This window comes from Aedes aegypti, chromosome 3 (assembly GCF_002204515.2).
Source record: "Aedes aegypti strain LVP_AGWG chromosome 3, AaegL5.0 Primary Assembly, whole genome shotgun sequence".
Lineage (NCBI taxonomy): Eukaryota > Metazoa > Arthropoda > Insecta > Diptera > Culicidae > Aedes > Aedes aegypti.
This window is the reverse complement of record NC_035109.1, coordinates 100,709,828-100,730,391: the sequence shown is the minus strand read 5'-3', so window position 1 is coordinate 100,730,391 and position 20,564 is coordinate 100,709,828. Positions and strand designations below refer to the sequence as shown.

The window sequence follows — 20,564 nt, the reverse complement described above, 5'->3', positions numbered from 1 at the left end:
CACCATTACCATAAAAACAGTGTTCTGTGAAATTTTCAGCTTTTTTTTATTTATTTATTTTTTTTTATTTAAAGGTGGCCCAAATACAATGTAGGTTTATATGGAAATTACTATGGAGATATTTTAAGATATGTTCCAAACACGCAAGTACTGTAATGTAAGTACAAACTTATCATCTCATATTGAAAACTTATTGTTCAGTTAAAACTATGAGTCTTACCTTCTTCCGCATTCCGGAGTGCAGTGTCTGCCGGGCATCGTTTCCAATCGTCGAAGCTGTTTGTCACTAAATCCAACCGAATATAAATTTTTCTCAGCCATAATCTGGGACACTACATCAGACCATTATCTCGTATATTCACTATTTCACAAACCCTGAAAAAAAAAACACAGAAACCCCGATTCATAACAGCCCATCATTTGTCACCCGGAATCATCTGCTTCAATGGAATCGCCGGCTAACGACGATTTCGCACTCGGAATGGGTTGGTTGTAATTTTCACCAGGAGGATTGCTGTTGAATTTATTTCGCTCTTCAAGCTATTTTTCTATAATGGCACACAACCCATTTTGATTCCCAGCATAAGGCCTGCCTTCGCACCGAACCGACATAAACAACCAAGATTGATGGCTTCTTTTCTGCTGTTGCTGTTGATGATGATGATGCTACTCTTCAGAATTCAAGGCTTTCGTTACACGTAAGGTCGCTTCAAGCTGATTCAACTCGAGGCTATTTCACGTCCACAGAGTGGACACAAATTTACTCGGTCAAAGAAAAATGTCCTTGTCGACTTGGAGACGACGATAAAAACGACGAGGAATGGTGGTGATGATGACGATGAAGACGATGTTAAAATGTTGAAATTAATCGTCGGATGACGGGATTAAAACGTGCAAACTTTGGCTAACTTCATTAAAAATTTCATTTAAATTTTATCGTCATTTGAGTGTTTATGGGGAGGGGGAGTTGGAAAGGCAGGGGGTGACACTAATCACCAGCTGAGCGTAATCACTTTCGGGTGGATTCTGCTATTGGAATTTGGAGCATGGGAAAGAGTGGGTGCTAAGGATGGGAGGGTCTGACAACGAGAAAAAGTTTTCCCAATTTGATAAATCTTCACTAGAAATCTGGATAGGATATGAGAGGTGTTAACTGTTTGACGAATGAATAATATGTGATGAAGCGCATCGAAAAACGTTGTGCAGGAGGTCTGAAAATATAGATAAAAAATATAATCAGTCTTCAAATAAAATATATTCAAAACGATAAATTGGAAGTACGATCGCTGGCAAATTGTTACATATGTTTTCTACGACATGAAAAAAATATCTGGGCTCAACCGGGATTTGAACCCGGGACCTCTCGCACCCAAAGCGAGAATCATACCCCTAGACCATTGAGCCGCTGATGGTTTGTGTCAAGGCTAAGTTATTTATATATGATTTTGTTTCATGAATCATTCTGCATATGTGTCCCATTCGACATTTTGATGATTTAGAGTTAATACCGTGGAACGCCATCAAATCATAAAAATCTTCGACCAACCTAATAAAATCTGTAAGATTGTTCTAGAAATTTCGAAAAAAAAATACCAAATTGTATTGTTACATTAATAAATATAATAGCATATAAGTCACTTAAGGATTATATACAGGCCTCATAATGTAATAGTAATGAAGCTTTCTATAAGATTTTTTTCTGTCTATTCACCCAATATGCGATATGAGTTGAGCAAAATTTCAATTTCAAATAAGCATTGTTAAGCTGGCAAAAAATGCATACTTGGTACTCTATTTACTCAATGCCTACTTTTAATTTTAGCACTGCCCAACTAGCATTCTAAGTTTTATTACCTTCGATAGAAGGTTCTCGTGACCGATTTTAAAAGAAACCGCTAACTCTATCATATCTTGATAACCTCTTAGGGACAGTGGGTGGTATGAAAAAAACAAAATTTCGCTACATGGAGCTTCTGCTCAACAATTTCCACAGAGTTTACTACATGGTTGGTATGCATAAAAATCAACTACGTACTTTTTTTGAGCTCTTACTACATATGTGTAGCAGAGAACTGTCAACTGATGTTTGTATTCCCGGAAAACTTTTCGGTCTTCACCAATCTCTGAATTTTAAGATTTTTTGGATTTCAGGTCAAAATCCTTATTTTCCGTGAGGCCTCATAAAAACACATAGTCTAGGAAATAATTCTTAAAATTTCAGTAGGATTACCAAGATTGTGGCGATACTACGGAGTAGTTATAGTTATTATCTTATGATCCCAGTAAGACGTAAGACATTTTTTGTGGTGTTCTTGTATTTCAAGGGATTTTCATTAATATCCAGATATTCCCAAGACTTTTTTTGTGAAAACATTTGAGGTGCTTGTGAGCATCATGTCAATTTGGTGAGTACCTTGTAATTCAGGTGGAAATGTTTTGATTTTTATGGGATTTGTAGTGGCTCCTGGTGGTAGTAGAGGGAATTCAGTAAAAATCCACTCAGAATCCCCAGGAATCCAACTGAAACTTTTAGTATTCTTACCGGTATTCCAAAGATTGTCGTTTACGAAGATCTACAATTCCTTGAGCATTATTTTTTGTACATTACGTTTTTATACTTTTGCTACAATGTAAATTAGAATTTCGGATTAAGAAAAATAAAATGAAATATATGTTTCATGATACTTTTTATTAACCTTTTTTCAACATGTATTGAACTAAGAAATATTTTGTTTTGATTGGTGATTGTCTTTTATGTTTTCCTGGATATGTTTGTCGAACTAATCCCAACAATATGTTCCCATTGCATTGACGTTATTTTTCCCGTTGTTCGATGTTCTTGAAATCTAAATGTGCTCGCTCACCCTGATCGTCTGAAAAACTTCCAAGATTTGAAGAAAATCTTGCAAGATGACAAATTGAAGAATGCATTTTCAATGTAACATTAATGTCTAGTTTTTCATAGCTAGCCATCATGTTACTTATAAGTTCTTTATAGTTGTTAGCTCTATGGTTCCCCAAAACAAAACAGTACAAACTAGTGTGAAATTTTGGTAAGCAGATTTTTCATCATTTGGTAATATGTTATCGAAACCAGCGCTTTTGAATATATTTCGAATTTTAGGCCCATCTCAACTTTCATGTGACTTAATTTTGGGAAAAGATCCTTCAGATGCTCCGTCACTTTAGAATTTTGGCATTCAGGGTAATGAGGTAGAATCGCATGTACGCAGATTGTTTCGTATTTTTTGTTTTTCCCATACGTTTGTGAAATAACCCGGTATTTTTTTTCGCTTATATTCAATTCACTTATAAGTAATCGATCAGTACTACGCCAAATGTAACTATCCAATGTATAACTAAACGTCAGTTTTCTTTTGATTGTCGGAATTCAAAAGATTAAATAAGAAACACCTAAACAACAAATGTATTGTGTCCATCGCACAGTGGTTCCATTTGTTCTACGAAGCGGTCATAAATCATTTTACTCAATATCCGATGGCAAATACCATCAGAAATTGCCAAATTAATTATATTTGACCGAGTTTCAACGTCGAGGTTGATGTCGTTATTGATATCACTTCAAAAATTATTATTTGGATGCGGAGTTCATATTGCGAATGCTCTGTTATTTGGATTATTATATGTGCATAAAACCGACTTTGCAATTATCTCTCTTTCCGTGTCCAAGATCAACAATAGTATTTAATATTTTACTGATAAGTACCATGAAATCTATACATTGAAAGCAATATATATATGGTCCAGCTTGAGAAGATTCCCCGCACAGAGTTGCTTCACATGCACATACGCCTACTTTTGGTAGGTGGATCTAAAAAGCAAGTAAACACTTTTCTGTGCCGAAAACGTACAAACAAAATAAATGCTTGAAATACTTATTAATTGATAATGCCAATTTCACATCAAATCTCTACCAAAACCAAATAACGAACATGTCACTTAATGTAATTAAACTAACCAGTGAATTAAATTGTCATTTAAACAGACAAAAAACAAACAACAAAGCAAGCTCACTCATAACCGTTTGTCCCAACTGTTGCGGATAAGGATACAATCAAAAGCAAAATTGTCATGACAATCACAGAGCGCAATATTGTTGCAACCTTTTCAACTCGCGATTAATCAGTTATTTTAAACAAAAAACCAAATTTGTTTTATGGATGCTGTTCGGTAATGTGTCAATGTTTACCAACACGGAGAAATATTTCTGAAATTACAATGCGAAGCCCAGAAAATCGCTGCGCACGTGGTGATCGATCATGGTCATATTCTGTTCAAGTGGTGATAAACTGATGTTGTGGAATAAAATTGTTGCAACAAAAATAGGAAATGACAATGTCTTTGTTGCTGCGTGTTGGGTGACAATTGATTCACTGAACCTAACGTTTCAAATACTTACATCTAAGTTAACTAACTAATTATTTGTTTATATTTTGTTGCTTCTTTTTTTTTCTCACAGTTTTATATTTTTAGCGGTGGATATATAGCTACTGGAATGTTGTTGAATATCTTGTTTTGGTGCTCAAACTAAATACATGAACAATTTCATGTCGTTCCTCCCACACTTTAGGAAGTCATGTCGTATATATTAGAATGGCTTTTGTACCAATGCAAATTTAATAGGATTTTATTGTCCCAGCGGCCTTACTAAAACTACTAATTAAATCAATATATAATGTTGCAAGTGTATTCATATCGAATTGAAGTATGAGTTGCGAAAATTTCATTATTTTGTATGTTCATTCCAGTTAGCTACAAATATACTGGTATGTAATAAATTCTATGAATATTTTTACTATTGCCTTTATTGGTAAAAACTAACAACGTTGAAGGCACGCTGCTAACTTATTTGCAGCTAGAACCTTCACCGGTTCATTTTCCTACTCAAACATCAACATTTGGTGGCAGAAGTTTGATTAAATATGATTAAGAACATATTTAAAAACGTACTTCAAATGAAGTGATGTAGTTACGAAGTAGCATATTTCTATACTCATCACTCACATCAATACTGACTCCTTGATGTCAAATAACACTCTGAAATGCATCGGAAGTGATAAATATACATTCTTGAGATCATAATTGATCCATGAAAAGGTAAAGGAATGACAATCAAGACATTTTGTTTTTCGATTTATGGCCTATGGGCGATACCACTGTGCATCGCCAGCTTTTCAGGCGGATCCTGACCAAATACTCCTCCTAACCCCCAACTCCGTAGCACTTATGAGGGTGTCACTGAGTCGGAGGCCTCTCATTAAGTAAGTGCTACATCTAAATTTCCTTCCCCTATTCAAAGTTACGGAAAAGATGGCCGTGGCCAGGAATAGCGATATTTATGCTTTTGGTATTTTTGTTGAAGATAGGTTCAAGGTTCACTTCCTAGCCTAGGTCCTGAAAATAGTCTAGATGAGATTATCGAAAGAAACATAAATATTGTTAGTATCCAATCTACGAAGTATACCCTAACTACGCTAACGCTAACGCTAAGCATAGGATTAATTAAAAATCATAGGATTAAAAAAAATCCGTTGATTTGTCAGGGAACATTCATAAACCACATGGACTTTTTCTTGGAAATCAAGATCCCTCTCCCTCGTCGTGGCCTTTTTTCCATATAAAAATTTAAAAAAAGTCACGTGGTTTATGGAGAGCTCCTTTATCTAAAATACGATATTGTAAACAAGAAACGCAATAACATGCAAGTTGTCCTCCATAAACCACGTGGTTATATTTTTGGTAGTTTTCATCCCCCTTCCCCTTGTGGTCAACTTCAAATTTTTATTTTTATTTACATGAACCGTAACCTTTGAACAGACCCTCCCTAAAATGAACACCCAATTTTTAGACGGTTCCATATTATAGTAAAGGGGTTGTTCATAAGCAATGATATTTCTGGAGAGATAGCTGGTGGATTGTAGAATCACTAAAATCGCTTATTTCAACCATTTATATCAAATATTCTATCATTTGCAATACTTTAAAAATGGGGAGGGTCCAAAAAGGGGGGTGGGGAGTCCAAGCAAATCTTAATACAACTCTTCATATTGAATTTCAAGTTTAAAACATAATATGGCACATGCATTTTGCTGTCCAGAAAATAACTACTAATAGTAGTAAGTGACATTTTGGTCGGTTTTGGGCTTCGACTGTTTTCAAACATTCCAGCGATATATTTAGGTGATTTTTTAGTCCAACAGAAAAAAAATCACATAATTCGTAGAAGATTGGCTTGTTTTTTCCATACAATTTGTATGGAATAAAAAATTGCTGCAAAACTTCAAAGTTGATTTTCTCAAAATTAGGTTCTTGTCACTTACACCCGTTTTCGTCTAAACCCCCTTAAGTGTCAATTCTTCCTATCCTACAAAAGATTCCTTGCGGTATTGTAGAGGACTCATTGAAGAAATTCTTCAAACAGCCAGCAACTAATTACGGAATAATCCATGGAATGGTTATTGGGGACACTACTTGAAAAACCTAAAGAATAAGCAGTGGAACACCCCTGGACATTTATAAAGAAACTTGTAAAGCTTTCTTTAAAGAGATTCATTGACAAATTCTTTGAATAACTCTTGACAAAATCTTTCTAATTTAACTTATGAATCTGCAGGCACTAGACTTTGCAGAAACCTTTTGAGTAGCATAGCAGATTTTTTGGCAGAATACTGGCATGCGCTATTGCTAACACGTCATATAGGGTCGGTGTTCCCTTAGTGGACAGTCCCCTATAGTCGGCTTTTTACGGCCGTTTTGCCATAAACCTTTTCAAAACATTTTTTGACATGAAGGTCAGGAGCTATTTATCTAAGTACCATTGATACACAGCTTAATTTTGTTAAAAAAAATGATCTAAATAATTAGTTTTGCTTAAAATTTGAGATCCCTTGCGCCTATACCGTTTTGATTCGGACACTTAAGGACTCAGGGAAATATAACCCAGCATAGAGCATACAAAATAAATCATTCTGTATGATTCCTTAGCGCTATCGAGCGTCGGGAGTCCTTTACTTTCGAACAATGGGTGAAGAATACGCTTCCGCAACTTCGATAAGTTTAAATAAATCAAAATGTGTGGCCTTTTCATGATTCTTATTCCGGACGCTTACTCACTTTTGCCTCATATTCCAGACACTTTGAATCGAATTCCGGACAGCTCATGATAATCATTAATGGAACAGTCAAATCGTCAATCGAAATCGTTAAACCACCAGAGAGACATCTAAGGTAGTTGGGCATTATAAATTTTCAAAGATATTTATGGAAAAAAATTACTAAAACGAGCCTTGAAATTGAGAACTTTTGAACAGCAAAAATTGAAACATTTCGCGTGAAATGTTTCCCATACAAAGTAGAGTGTCCGGAATTTGAAGCTGTCCGTAATATGAATCAAAACGGTAGTAAACCTATTGTTCCTATAGTAGCACTACTGAGAGAAACTATTTTTTATTTTACAAAATAATTGATGAATTAAGAACTTTTTTTACATCAAACGAAAGTTTTTGATCCACACTTTGTAGGAAAAATATAAAAGTTTTGTAAACATACGGTTTTGATAAGTATTTTGCCAACGCCGGGATGCTAGTGCTACTATAGGAACAGAAATTAGAAATAGTGCTACTATAGGCACATGTATTCCTATAGTGGCACACGCGATAATAAATGCAAACATTTGAGTTTTCGTAGTTTTCATATTTTTCCCACAAAACCAAAATAAAAAGCTTTCAGATGATGAAAAAATAATTACGATAGCGTTATTTTTCGATTTTATACGAATTTTTGTACTTAGCTATGCGGCTATTGGTACATCGACCCTATATTTTGAATAATTTTTGGTATTTTTCTTAAGAATAGCATGACGTAATGGATCTTATAAATATGAGTGCTGAACACAATATTTATCCATTTTTGGTATTATGATTCATTGTTTTCTTAATTGTTTACCGTTTTGCCTCAAATTTCCAACAGACTCATATTCCGAACACTCGGTTTTTGTATGGCAATTTGGTTGAAATGTTTCGCTAAAATATGTCATCAGATTACCAGGAAATGGCAGTCAATTATAATTCAAGTTTAACGTCTTCTAATCTATTTTATATCTCGGGAGCAGTGATGATTCTCTAGATCGAGGTCAGTAAAATCGACTCAGATAAATTGAATTGCGAAATTATTCATTTGAATTCGATTTATTAGTGCTGTTAGCAATTTCAATTAAGGTGTCCGGAAAATGAGACAGAATGAATACAGTGTTCGGCATTTGAAGCAAAATGTTGTTCCGAATTTTTACATAAAAACAATACTGAAAAAGTTTAAATAAACATTTTCATCGGCACACCCAACAGCTGAAAGTTAGACTTTGTGGTTGAGTTCAAATTTTCACATAAGGCACTTATGTGCTTTGTACTTACTGGCTGCGTCATCAGCATAGCATCGCAGAATTCCTTTAAGAGGCAGTTTTAACAAATCATTTATGGAAATGTAATACAATATTGATCCTTATATAGATCTTTGTGGATCAGTATGAATTGAAATGGAATCACTAAGTGTATCATTAACACAGCATATTTGTTGGCGATTAGAAATGAGTATGAGCTTACAAGTGCAGCAGCTTGTTTAGTTAGGCCATAATATGTAAGCGTTTCAATCAAAATGTCATGAGGAATTCAATCGAATGCTTTCTGCAAATCAATAAACATCCATGCCACATGGACTTAAGATTGATAATGATTATGATTATTGTATCTTCTTCAGAATGGTGAAAACCATATTCAGTTCCAATTTCTTGTATCATAAATAAATAGAAATCGACTTATATTTGTTGTGGTGAAGTGACTTGCTCAACATAATAAAGGTATTGAAACAATTAGCAATCAACTTATTCAGCAAGACACCATCTTACATAAGAGACAACTTTTGAGAGAATTGCTCAAGTTTTCCGTTCAAATATCACTTGCCTTAGTAGATCCCATATTTTTTTAGCGTTACATTTGTGATTTAAAATTTGTTGCTTGTAATACAGTCAACTCTCCCTTACTCGATATTCCGTATCTCGATATCGAGTTAGAGAACCATAGTAAAAGTTAGTTTTCATGGCAACCTCGATGGTCCCTTGGATCGCATTTGCACTGGTTTTGTGCTCTGTAACTCGATACCTTCCTAACCCGATGGTCCCTTGAATATCGAGGTAAAGTGAGTTGACTATACTTTTCTTTTGCTGGTTTCGTTTTATTTCTCACTATATTTCGCTCAGTTATTTATTTCCTATATAGTTCACTTTTTGATAGCAGAATTGTGTGGAGCAGCGGTTTTCATATCGTGCTCCGCGGAGCAGTCGGTGCAGGTGCTCCGCGACAGTTTCGAAAATTTGAAGCTGTGCCTTGTGATATATCAATTTTTTTTCTTCAAAATACGGTTTTAATTATACCAAACCAAGCCATATCTAGAATTTTCTTCTAAAACCTTCATTTTGATCTCGAAAATTGAGAGGTGGTTTTCAATTCATCTTTACCTTTTGTTGTTTTCAATGTTATGGCGGATGACATAATAAAGTGTTTTCTTGAATTTAGTATAGAAAACAATTCCGAAAGTTGGAGATCCGATCTACCCTGACAGAATGTATTTTAAAACTGGGTGTGAGAGTCGGGATACTTATCCTCGTCGGATAAAAATATCTGAGGAACATGAAACTACGATAATATTCAAAATGTTAATATGATGATAATGATAACGATTTTTTTTCCGTGAGTACTGAAATTGTGGTTTATTAATTCAAACACATTAATGTAGGCTTAAAAATAAATATTCCGCTACAGAATAACGCTCAGTTGTTGGAACTAAAAACAAAAGTTCGAAAATTTCTTATCCAAAGCAATTTTGCTATTTTCAAACCGAGAATTTCGAAACATTTGACGAAAAAACAAATTTTCAAAATTCATTGTGATGCTTAATTGTAATAGTATAAGCCTGTAGTAAAAAGCTTTCTCGATCAAATAAAACATATTGTTTTAAATTAGAATAAAAAGTTTTAAAAGAAATCAAAACGAAGGTGAAAATGAATCAAAGCCGAACATCAAATTTTCTAAAGCACAACTCTGGAGAATTGGACATCCATTTGAGCTGGACATTTGATCGATTAGTCATCAACAGCAAGCAAGTGATCGATTGGTATCAAGTTTCCAGCTTAAAGTGAAACATTTCGGAATCTAAAGATGGCAGGCATAATGGCTGACTTCTGCCCATGCTCACGTCTTCAAAGGCACTGAACTGGACAAATAGTTGGCAAACGTTTCTGATCTTCTTATTTTAAGCGTTCTGCTAGTGCACAAAGCCAAAATAAGAAGTGCACTGCTGTTGGATGCTTTTTTTCGCGAGATTTTCGCTTTTGAAGTTTTAGTGCAATCTTAGAAGTTGATTCCAAGCTGTTTCACCTTAATATTTGGGATTCCAGACTTGAGTTTTTGAAAATTTCCTGTTCGAATAATCTTTACCTTAATGAAAGATTGGCTAACATAAATCGTATTTTACGATTTTCGGAGGGAAGCTTATAAAAAGTTCAGTTTTTGAACGGAGTGGTGATGAAGAACAGGTGCTCCGCGCAACAATTTCATTTCAGAAAGTGCCCCGCGAGCTGAAAAGGTTGAAAACTCCTGGTCTGGAGCATTTTTGTAATTTTTCTTTATTAATGAACCCATAGCAAAATTATTTTCATTAGTCAGAAGGGGTACAAAAAAATTAATAAACTCTCCCCGACGGGGAATTGAACCCCGGTCTCCCGCGTGACAGGCGGGGATACTGACCACTATACTATCGAGGATATGTATTGTAGCTTCACCGCACTCGTTCCAAGAATCACGCTGTGTGCGATTTTCACGCGTTGAATCATCCTCTCTCTGCTTGCCGTATCATCGCGATTCGCCGTTGCTCGCCTACTGGCTTGAACGGAATACCTCCTCGATGTCTGCTTTCTCACTCAAGCCAACACGAACAACCACCAAAGTGCGCATCTGATTCTTTTAATAGCAACAACGGCAGCAGCAGCAGCAGCCAGACGGTCAGTCGTTTTGAATCTACTGTCTTCACTAGGGCGGCCCAGAAAAACATAATTTTACAAAAAGTGATACAAGTTTGTAGAACAAATCAACTTTCTACAAAATCGTTTGGAGGTTCCTCCGGATCCATTTTTGAAAAACTGATATTTTCCATGAAAATAGTCATATTTTGACGATTTTTGCACATGTATGAAAACACTTGTGCAAATCAAAGATTTTTTATTTCAAAACTATCGTTATAAATATGTAACATAGCATTAACTCTCCTGTCAGCAGCGTCATTATTTGACAAGAAACAAATTATTCTACCCCATTACCCCGAATGCCATCACCCCGAAATTCATTACCCCGAATTCCATCACCTTGAATGCTATTTCCCCGAATTTACAATTATCCTAACATGCTGATATTAATGACATTTACCGATGATACTGCAATTCGGGGTAATGTCATTCGGGGTGAAGGGTCGTTCGGGGTTTTGGAATTCGGGGTAATGGCGTTCGGGTTAATAGCATTCGGGGTAATGGGTTTCGGGGTAATGGGGTAGAATCGAAACAAATATTTCAATCACGACGACATTCTTAATTTTTGATATTATTCCACCATTTTTCACTAGTTTTCAAAAAAAAAAATCTTCAACTATTAGGAGCTGTGTCAATTTTGATCATTGGTCATCTGGATCTAAAGATATTCCGAAAATAATTTCGGGAAATGAAGAAATTTGATGCAACCATTTCTGAGAAATGAGTAGTTATGTTTTAGTACCATTTTGGCCGTATTATGGTCTTTATCATGATATTGTAATTTAGAGATTTTAAGGAGACAACTCAACCTATTTGCATTATTTCCAAGGATATGCTGCTTGTTATTTGACATTGCATAGCTCACGCCTCATTTATTCATATTATTTTGATGAACTTATATGATTTTCATATATCGATTTGGCTAAACTTTTAAACGATGTTTAGAAAAATGTCATAAATAAGCATATCTTCCGTGCTAGGGTTGAGCATTTTGACTTTACGAACATTGCTTCTTTTTATGGGACACCCTGATCTACACACATCTATACCGAATACGCCTACCGACATCAAGAAGCACCATCGTGATCATCGTACCTACCCTATAACGTTTCTAGCAGAGACGAGCGATGATGTTAAACGAAACGAAGCAAAAGTGTCATAAATTTTTCACGAATCTCCCGCTGGATGGGGCTCCCGCATGGGCATGCCCTTCCCACACTCCCTGGCATGATAAAACTGCTTATCGTTGGACCCAGGATCTCTCTCACATTATTTTTTCCATCTCACTATCATTCAGGTTCGAGCAGATGAGTTTGAGTATAGGTTCGGTTGAAAGTTTGTGGAATGAAATATGAGCCGATTTCGGGAAGATTGAGATTGAAGTTGGGTCATAAATTGAAACTTTAACGTCGTTAGAGCTTTTGATAGAAGACCAGCTGCGTAACTATTTTTTGTTTCGATTAAGCTCGTTGGTAGTCAATCTCAGAAGAAGCTTCATAGATGAATTTCTTGTCAAAATTATACATCTTTTATGTTTACATTCACGTTTCATTGCCTCTATCTATGTATCAGATTCCTTAGTATATTTCTTGTAATGTGTTTCATTTATTTATTTATTTATTTCATCATCTTCGGCGTTTGCCGCACAGACTGATAGGGTAAATGATGGCTTCGGCACCCTGAGGGTATTTTCGGCAGCACTAACTTATCGTTCTAGAAGAATTCAAATCGATGACGATGGACAGACTGTGGAACCTCCCACGCTAGATGAGGTAAAAAAAGCTATCAATGGTCTGAAGAACAACAAGGCTGCTGGGAAGGACGAGCTCCCGGCCGAACTTCTCAAACACGGAAGTGAGCAGCTGCACGAACTCCTCCACCGTATCATATTGAGGATATGAGAGGAAGAACAAATGCCTACTAGTTGGTTGGAAGGTCTCATTTCCCCTCTGTACAAGAAAGGGCATCGACTGGAGTGCGCCAATTACCGAGGAATAACACTCCTTAATTCGGCGTACAAAATCATGTCTGGAATTCTGTTCAACAGATTGAGACCGTATGAGGAGTCCTTTGTCGGCGAATACCAAGCTGGTTTTCGAGAGGGCCGATCAACGACGAATCAAATGTTTACCCTGCGTCAAATCCTAGATAAATTCCGGGAGTACAACTTGCAGACTAATCATCTGTTTGTAGATTTCAAAGCAGCGTACGATTCAGTGAAGAGAAACGAGTTGTGGCAAATTATGTCCGAACATGGCTTTCCGGCGAAGCTGATTAGACTGATTCGTGCAACGCTTGATGGATCGAAATCAAGTGTGCGGGTGGTGGACGTGATTTCGTCATCGTTCGTAACCTTAGATGGATTGAAACAGGGTGACGCTCTTTCTAACTTGCTGTTTAACATAGCGCTCGAAGGTGCTATCAGGAGAGCCGGTGTGCAGAGAAGCGGTACCATTATCACACGTTCTCATATGCTCCTTGGCTTTGCGGACGATATTGACATCATCGGGATTGACCGTCGGGCAGTGGAAGAGGCGTTCGTGCCTTTCAAGAGGGAGATAGCGAGGATTGGGCTCACGATCAACACCACAAAAACGAAGTACATGATAGCTGGTGGTCAACGTGGGTCCGGACGTGTTAGTGGTAACGAAATGGTGCTAGGTGGTGAAAAGTTTGAAGTGGTGGAAGAATTTGTGTATCTTGGAACACTAGTGACATGCGATAATGATGTTACCCGCGAGGTGAAAAGACGTATTGCAGCTGCGAGTCGGGTTTTCTACGGGCTCCGTAACCAGCTGAAGTCCCGTAGCCTGCAAACGAAAACAAAACTCGCGTTATACAAGACACTGATTCTTCCGGTTGTCCTATATGGCCATGAATCATGGACATTGAAGGAAGTCGACCGGAGAGCTTTCGGGGTGTTTGAACGTAAAGTGCTGCGAACAATACTCGGCGGTAAACTAGAAAACGGCATCTGGCGGCGTCGCATGAATCACGAGTTGTACCAAGTGTATAAAGAGGTGGATATTGTCAAGCGCATAAAACACGGCAGGCTGCGTTGGGCTGGTCACGTTGCCCGTATGCCGGAAGAACGACAAGCAAAGATAATATTCAACAGAGAACCCGGACGAGGCCGCCGACTTCGTAGCAGGCCGCGCACACGATGGCTTTTTGCGGTTGAGGAGGACTTAAGGGCACTTAACGTTCAGGGCAACTGGAAGCGATTGGCCCAGGACCGAGCCCAGTGGAGAAGACCCATCCATTCGGCGCAGATTCATCTTAGCGAATTGTAGCCCATCAAGTATCAAGTAAGTAACTTATCGTTCTTGTTTAAATTTTTTTCGGAACAAGAGTTAACTTCAATGTACTCAACACATCTTACACAAAAATATTATATAACATGGGTTTTATCATTGAATGAAATAAATGCTTACGAAATTATCGTCATTCGTGAGCTGCCGAATAAAACAACACAAGAACAGCTTACAAAAACTCACCACTATAAAAGGTCCAATTCTCCGCTCCAATGCCATTTTTTTCACAAAAGCTACGCACCGATCACTTATGCACTATTGAACTTTTGATTTGTATATAAAGCACTCGAAAATACCTAATTTTTATGCTTTAAATCACAAATTAAAAATAATGCACTTTGATTTCCTCGGCAATCACTTTTTATTACGGGACCAGGTTGCCAGAAAACCATATTCAATAGCGGTGTATTTATTATTCACTATATGAATTCACAGAAAAAAACGAACTTGACTAATTTATTTATTGGAATTAGACAACAGAGCATGCATTGGTAACAATTGAGCCTTTTAATTCTTTCTTATTTGATGATTGTAGTGCATAATTTTCAATATACATATAAAATATACGTCTTTTAATAGTTGAACTATTTTGGCAACACTCCTGTTGTTCTACAGAGGATGTTTTTGTGTCAAGTCATAAGTGAATTGATTTTCAAAGGGCCTATTCTGATTTTCTCATACACTGAGAAAAGTAGGAACGCAAATAAATTTTACTGGCAAAGTTTGAATTTTGATCCGAATGAGCCGATTGAACAATATTCATAAACCAAAAATATCGTGGAACATCGCAATCGATTTTTTTAATGTTACTATTCATTCTCTCGGTACTAACTTGATGGTAGAGCGTTCAAAAGCACCAATATGGGTATTTTCGGAACGGGCACGATGAGGGGATGACGGAAATCGATGTCCGACGCCAGTTTGAAATCCAAAATGGCGGCCTCTGGTTAACGAAAATCGTTGAAAACCTATGCAATATGGGTATTTTTGAAACGGGCGCGATGAGGGGATGACGGAAATCGATGTGCGACGCCATTTTGAAATATAAGATGGCGGGCTCCTGTTTGGTAAAACCATTGAAACCCCATGCAATATGGATATTTTCAGAACGGGCAGGATAAGGGGATGGCGGAAATCATAAATCATGCTTTTGATAAAAAATGGAAAAAATAAATGGGATCCAAACAAAGTTACGTTATATCGAGGTAAGAATAACGTTATATCTAGCTACGTTATAAAGAGGTTACATTATATCGAGGTATGACTGTAATTACAATCCCTAGCTGTTGCTAGAACATGGGCAGAACTAGTCTCGACTGTAGAAAAATGTATCGATCTTGTTTAGCAGCCCTAGTCAAGCTTGAACATTCAGGGACTGTTTGGATAGCAATCGAGAAGAAGGCACCCCTCATTGAATGGTAGAAGTCGGACTCGATTATCCGGAGATTCGATTATCCGGGATTCGATTATCCGGAATTAGTTTTTTGATATTCTTATTTTTTCAGTTTTTATGCATGCATTTGAGGTAATTTATTATTGCAATATATTATAATTCTTCTGAAAATTTTCCGTTCTGTGGTAGCCGCCAAGTTCTACCGCAGGCTTGGAAATCATTGTATCATTGAACGAAACCATCTAATCAAAGTATGCTAATAGAGTCCAAGGCTTTTGAAAACAGCAGATAACAACAATCATTAGCTCGGTTTCCAAGGTATCATCGCAGCTGATCGATGACGATCTGAGAAAATTATCCATGTGACTGCTGCGGTGGCTTTTTGTTCAACCGTAGAACGGAAAGTTATCTCTTAAATTGCAATACAATATGAATGGTTTGACAGTCTTGGATGTAGGTAGAAATAGGGGGTTTGAAAAAAAGGGTTTTTTGTGTATGCTGGTCAAAAAATATATTTTCTTCTCAGGAGTCCTAATGTTCATCCCCTCGTCGCGTCCATTCCGAAAATGCCCATATTGCATTGGTTTTCAATGATTTTACCAAACCGGAGGACGCCATCTTGGATTTAAAAATGGCATCGCACATCGATTTTCGTTATCCCCTCGTCGGGCCTGTTCCGAAAATACCCATGTTGCATGGGTTTCCAACAATTCTTACACTCCTGAAGCCGCCACCTTGGATTGCTAAATATGGAATTTAGTTAATTTTTACTAAATGATGCTAAATATGGAATTAAGTTAATTTTCTATTCTAAATGATGCTAAATCGATACATAAAGCTTTCGTATTGCATCTTTCTTAAGGCAAAATATATGAATTTCTATAGTCCAGATCGCCGCGTGTAGAATTGATACGCAATAAGAACAAATCAAGAGAATCGTGTTCGACCATTCCCCCCTCCGCAACGGTATTTGTATGAAAAAAATAAATTTTGTGTTTGAGCCGCAACGTTTGAGACTCCTCCCCCTCCCCCTAGAGCGTTACGTAATTTGTGGACGGCGCCTTTGTCTGCACAAATTTAGTGTGTATTCAATATGACTCTCAGCTATTATATTTATAACTGCAATGCTGTTCTCAGTGTAGTCTGTATTTTTCTGCATAGGCCCTTTCAACGAGTAGAAAATTCAGAAAATTGTCAACAAATACGAAATATTACCAATACATAACCTAGTTTTTGTACAGTTTTGGATTGCCGAAGAGAACAATTTTGCTGCCGACAATAGTAATTGCATTGCCGATAAAAGAACAAGTGCCTCGTGACTTTGGTGAGGAAAAATAGATGATTTAGAGAACAAAATAGTGTTTTGTGCATAATAATGAATAAATAAAGAGTGCTCAAGTGTAGTTCAGGTGTCTCCTGATAATTGTTGTGCTTCATTGTGCTGTAAAATTGCCTTCTTCAAAGTTCAGCTGCTTAGGCTGCCGACAATACGTAAGTTCCCCTACTTAAAATATGTATGATACAATTAACATTCAACAAATTTTCACAAATCTAACACAACGATAAACGTACAATGAAAAGTCACACTCATCGATTTTAAACTATGTCGTCTGTTGAGCGTCTCGATTCGATGGCCTCCATGGCGTTCGGGAAAGGCTCCTGAATTCACGGCATCGCACTCCAACTGGCCAATTTCAAAGCAGCTTTGCGGAAATGTGCATCTACGACGATTTTGAAAGAGACGAAATCCAGTGTTGAAGTATCCTTCCAAGCTGGCACAAGAGGTTTGATAGACCGTACATCACTGATTCCTATCGATTTACAAACCATTGCTTTAACTTCTTGCTCTGTAACATCATTGGCAATATTGGAAATATACAATTGAATTTTATCATCATTTCGGTTTTCGACAATGTGATCAGTGGCAGATATTTTCATAGACGACAAAGGAGAATTGTGTTCATCTACAAAACGTTCAGATTCCGTTCGACACTCCTTGGACGTACTTGCCTCTGATAAAGAATTCGATGTAATTTGAGAGACTATTGCACTGATGCGTTCAATGTCTAACTTTAAACAGTCAAGCTCTTCCTGTGTGGCGTAGTTAGTTTTCTCCTTGATAGCATTGCGAAAACGACCTTTCTCGATCAAATCTCTACAGCAGTCACACATCCAAAATATATTAGCGTGTAAACATGCACATCCTTCGTCGTAAGAAAGACCAACGCATTTTGCATGAAATTGACTACTAGAGATGCTAGTATTAGAAAGTCAGCAGAAATTAATAACGCTAAACAATTTTTCGACTGGGCTGTGTCGCAAAAGGTGAAAGACCAATTTAAAAAAATTGGGGTGGGTAATGTCTATTACATTACCGCGGGGTTGACGTAGAACTACGATTATTAATAATTTGATTTGTCAAGTGTATGAATTTGTAAGTGTACTAGTTTTGTGTTGTTATTGATCGGATGAAGGTTTCAGAAGTAAACTCTTTTTGGACTCATTTTGGTAGTCCTGAAAAGAACCATTTGTCGTTCTGTGGTTCCGAGAACCAGTGTTTGGTGTTCCAGGAATAATGCCAGATGATTGAATTTGTTTGTTTGGTCGTTGCTTCCTTGTGTTGCTTGGTTGGGTGATTGGTTTCTGGCTGGTTTCGCCAAACTCCTCCAGTAGATTAGATGTTTGATAGCTCGGGTGCTTCGATCGTGATAATCGATAGAATCGGTCCAGTGCTTTGGTCTGTAGCAATATCCATTGCATGAGCATTTAGGCTCTGTACATTGATACTCATCAATATGCAGGCTTGGCCGCTATGATCAAGTATTTCACGCAGTTCGTCTCAAAGCGTCACTATTCGATGATTGCCTAAGCGCTGCAGCTCATTCCTCAAGTCAACCCTCTTGGGAGAATTGCTGCCTTTGGCGTGATGGAACTTAAAAAGTAAGAGGTTGTTTCCGAGATACGACCGCCAAAGTGACGTTGGATAACATTAGCATCTTCTATTTCCTGGCTTGAGACCGTCACGAACTTATGAAAGATTTCTGAGAGAACAGCACCAATTTTCGACCCAACACTAACTTTCGACCGATTTTCGATACGGTTTTGGCCTACTTTGTATGAAAATCCGAAAATTGGCACAGAATTCTTGTAGGTCGAAAATAAGTGCTCTTCTAATCAATTTTCACACTATTTGTTGCATGCCATTGTTGACCTATTATGAACATTTTGTGTTATTATTTGGTTGGTTCGATTAACTCTTCAACCGGTCGATGGAAGAAGAAGCATGAGCGATAACGTTTGCTCAACAAACAAATATTGCGCTTGAAGGTCTACGCATGATCCACTTTTGATTGATTGCTTAAGTGGGTTCCGAAGCCTTTCGATACTCGTCGTATCCGTGGCGAACGTGCTGAAATTGCATTGAAGCACAATTTCAAACAACTGCCCTTTTCAGGGCCACAATTGATTAAATAATTAATTTAGTTATCAATTATAGTTTCGGATGATTAGTTTTCAACGGGGATAAATGGCAAACAAAGTTTAACATAGGTTCCCGTCGTTGGGGTCGGGCGGCGGTAGCATTTTCGCAGTCTTTTCTGTGTGCGTATTTCCATTCGATCGACAATGTCTTACCAAATCGAAACGTCAACAAAGCTGTTGCTTATTAGTTTTAGCTCTGTGTTCGACGAGTTGATACTGATCGCTCTAGTATCATTTAGGTAGCGACGGCGACAACGGCATTATGCGATCATCTCTAAATGCGAAACAAACCGGGAGGGATTCTTCATTCAAGTGCCGTTCGCAATTTATCCGACTCATGCACACACTGTCGAGGATCGCCTCGCGCCCGCACAATGGGAAATTTATTTCCCATTTATGGTTGCGTGCAAATGACTGACCAAAATCTGAATCAATCACATCCAATCATCAAAATGTCGCTCTTCACGGTGGAAAATTCTCACAACTCTTTTAAAATGAAATTGTCGTCCTGAAAAGGACGGTTGGTGGTAGTCACCGTCGATCAAACTGGGTTTTCATTCCCTTGTTAGACAGAAACACACCAAAAGATCACCGAAAACGATTAAATTAAAATGCGGTCGATAATTTTGTGCTTTCTTGTCCGTCCTTGTATTCGATGGTTTGCTCACTCCTCCGACGGTAATTATCAAGGTTTCTGGACGCATTCTCCACGAATTCGATGGGCTAGCTGGATGCCAAGGGCCATGATGAGCAATTACACGGAACCCGCAGCTTTTAGCTTGGGAATAAACAGCAGCAGCAGCGATGAACGTGTAAATTTTATTCCGATATGAGTCCTTCTCCGGTTGCTGGTCAACGATTGACTGATGCGCGCGTGAAGTCGAGTTTGGTTGGCTTCGACTGAACACGAGATAATAAAGAGAAGTAAGAAGAAGACCGAAAGGGGCGTTTCCTTTTGAATGACGAAAGTGGCTAAGATATCGCGCAATGATGTCTGTGTCAGGAATACACAAGAAAAATGTGCTTTTCTATGAAAAATAAGACATGCTTCGATATTTCCCAATTTTTCAAAAGTTTAGTCATGATAATCAATAGTTTTCATTGTTGGAGTGGATTCGAAAGATATCCAATCGATTGGTGCTCTGTCCCAGTGAGGACATTAATGCCAAGAAGAAGAAGAATAAGAAGATGTGAATAAGTTCTCAGTTTATTCGACAAACCAGCTAAATATTTCATGGGTGCACAACAGCAACAGGGTAGCGGATCACAGGGATTAAGTTGAAAT

At 37.5% G+C, this 20,564-nt stretch overlaps 2 non-coding genes across 2 annotated transcripts; both read right to left on the bottom strand.

Moving 5' to 3' along the window:
- Window positions 1–1,332: 1,332 nt before the first annotated feature.
- On the bottom strand, window positions 1,333–1,404 carry Trnap-ugg. The gene has a single exon. It is a non-coding gene; the product is annotated as a tRNA-Pro (tRNA).
- Window positions 1,405–10,762: 9,358 nt separating this feature from the next.
- Trnad-guc lies at window positions 10,763–10,834 on the bottom strand. Its single transcript has one exon. It is a non-coding gene; the product is annotated as a tRNA-Asp (tRNA).
- Window positions 10,835–20,564: the final 9,730 nt, after the last annotated feature.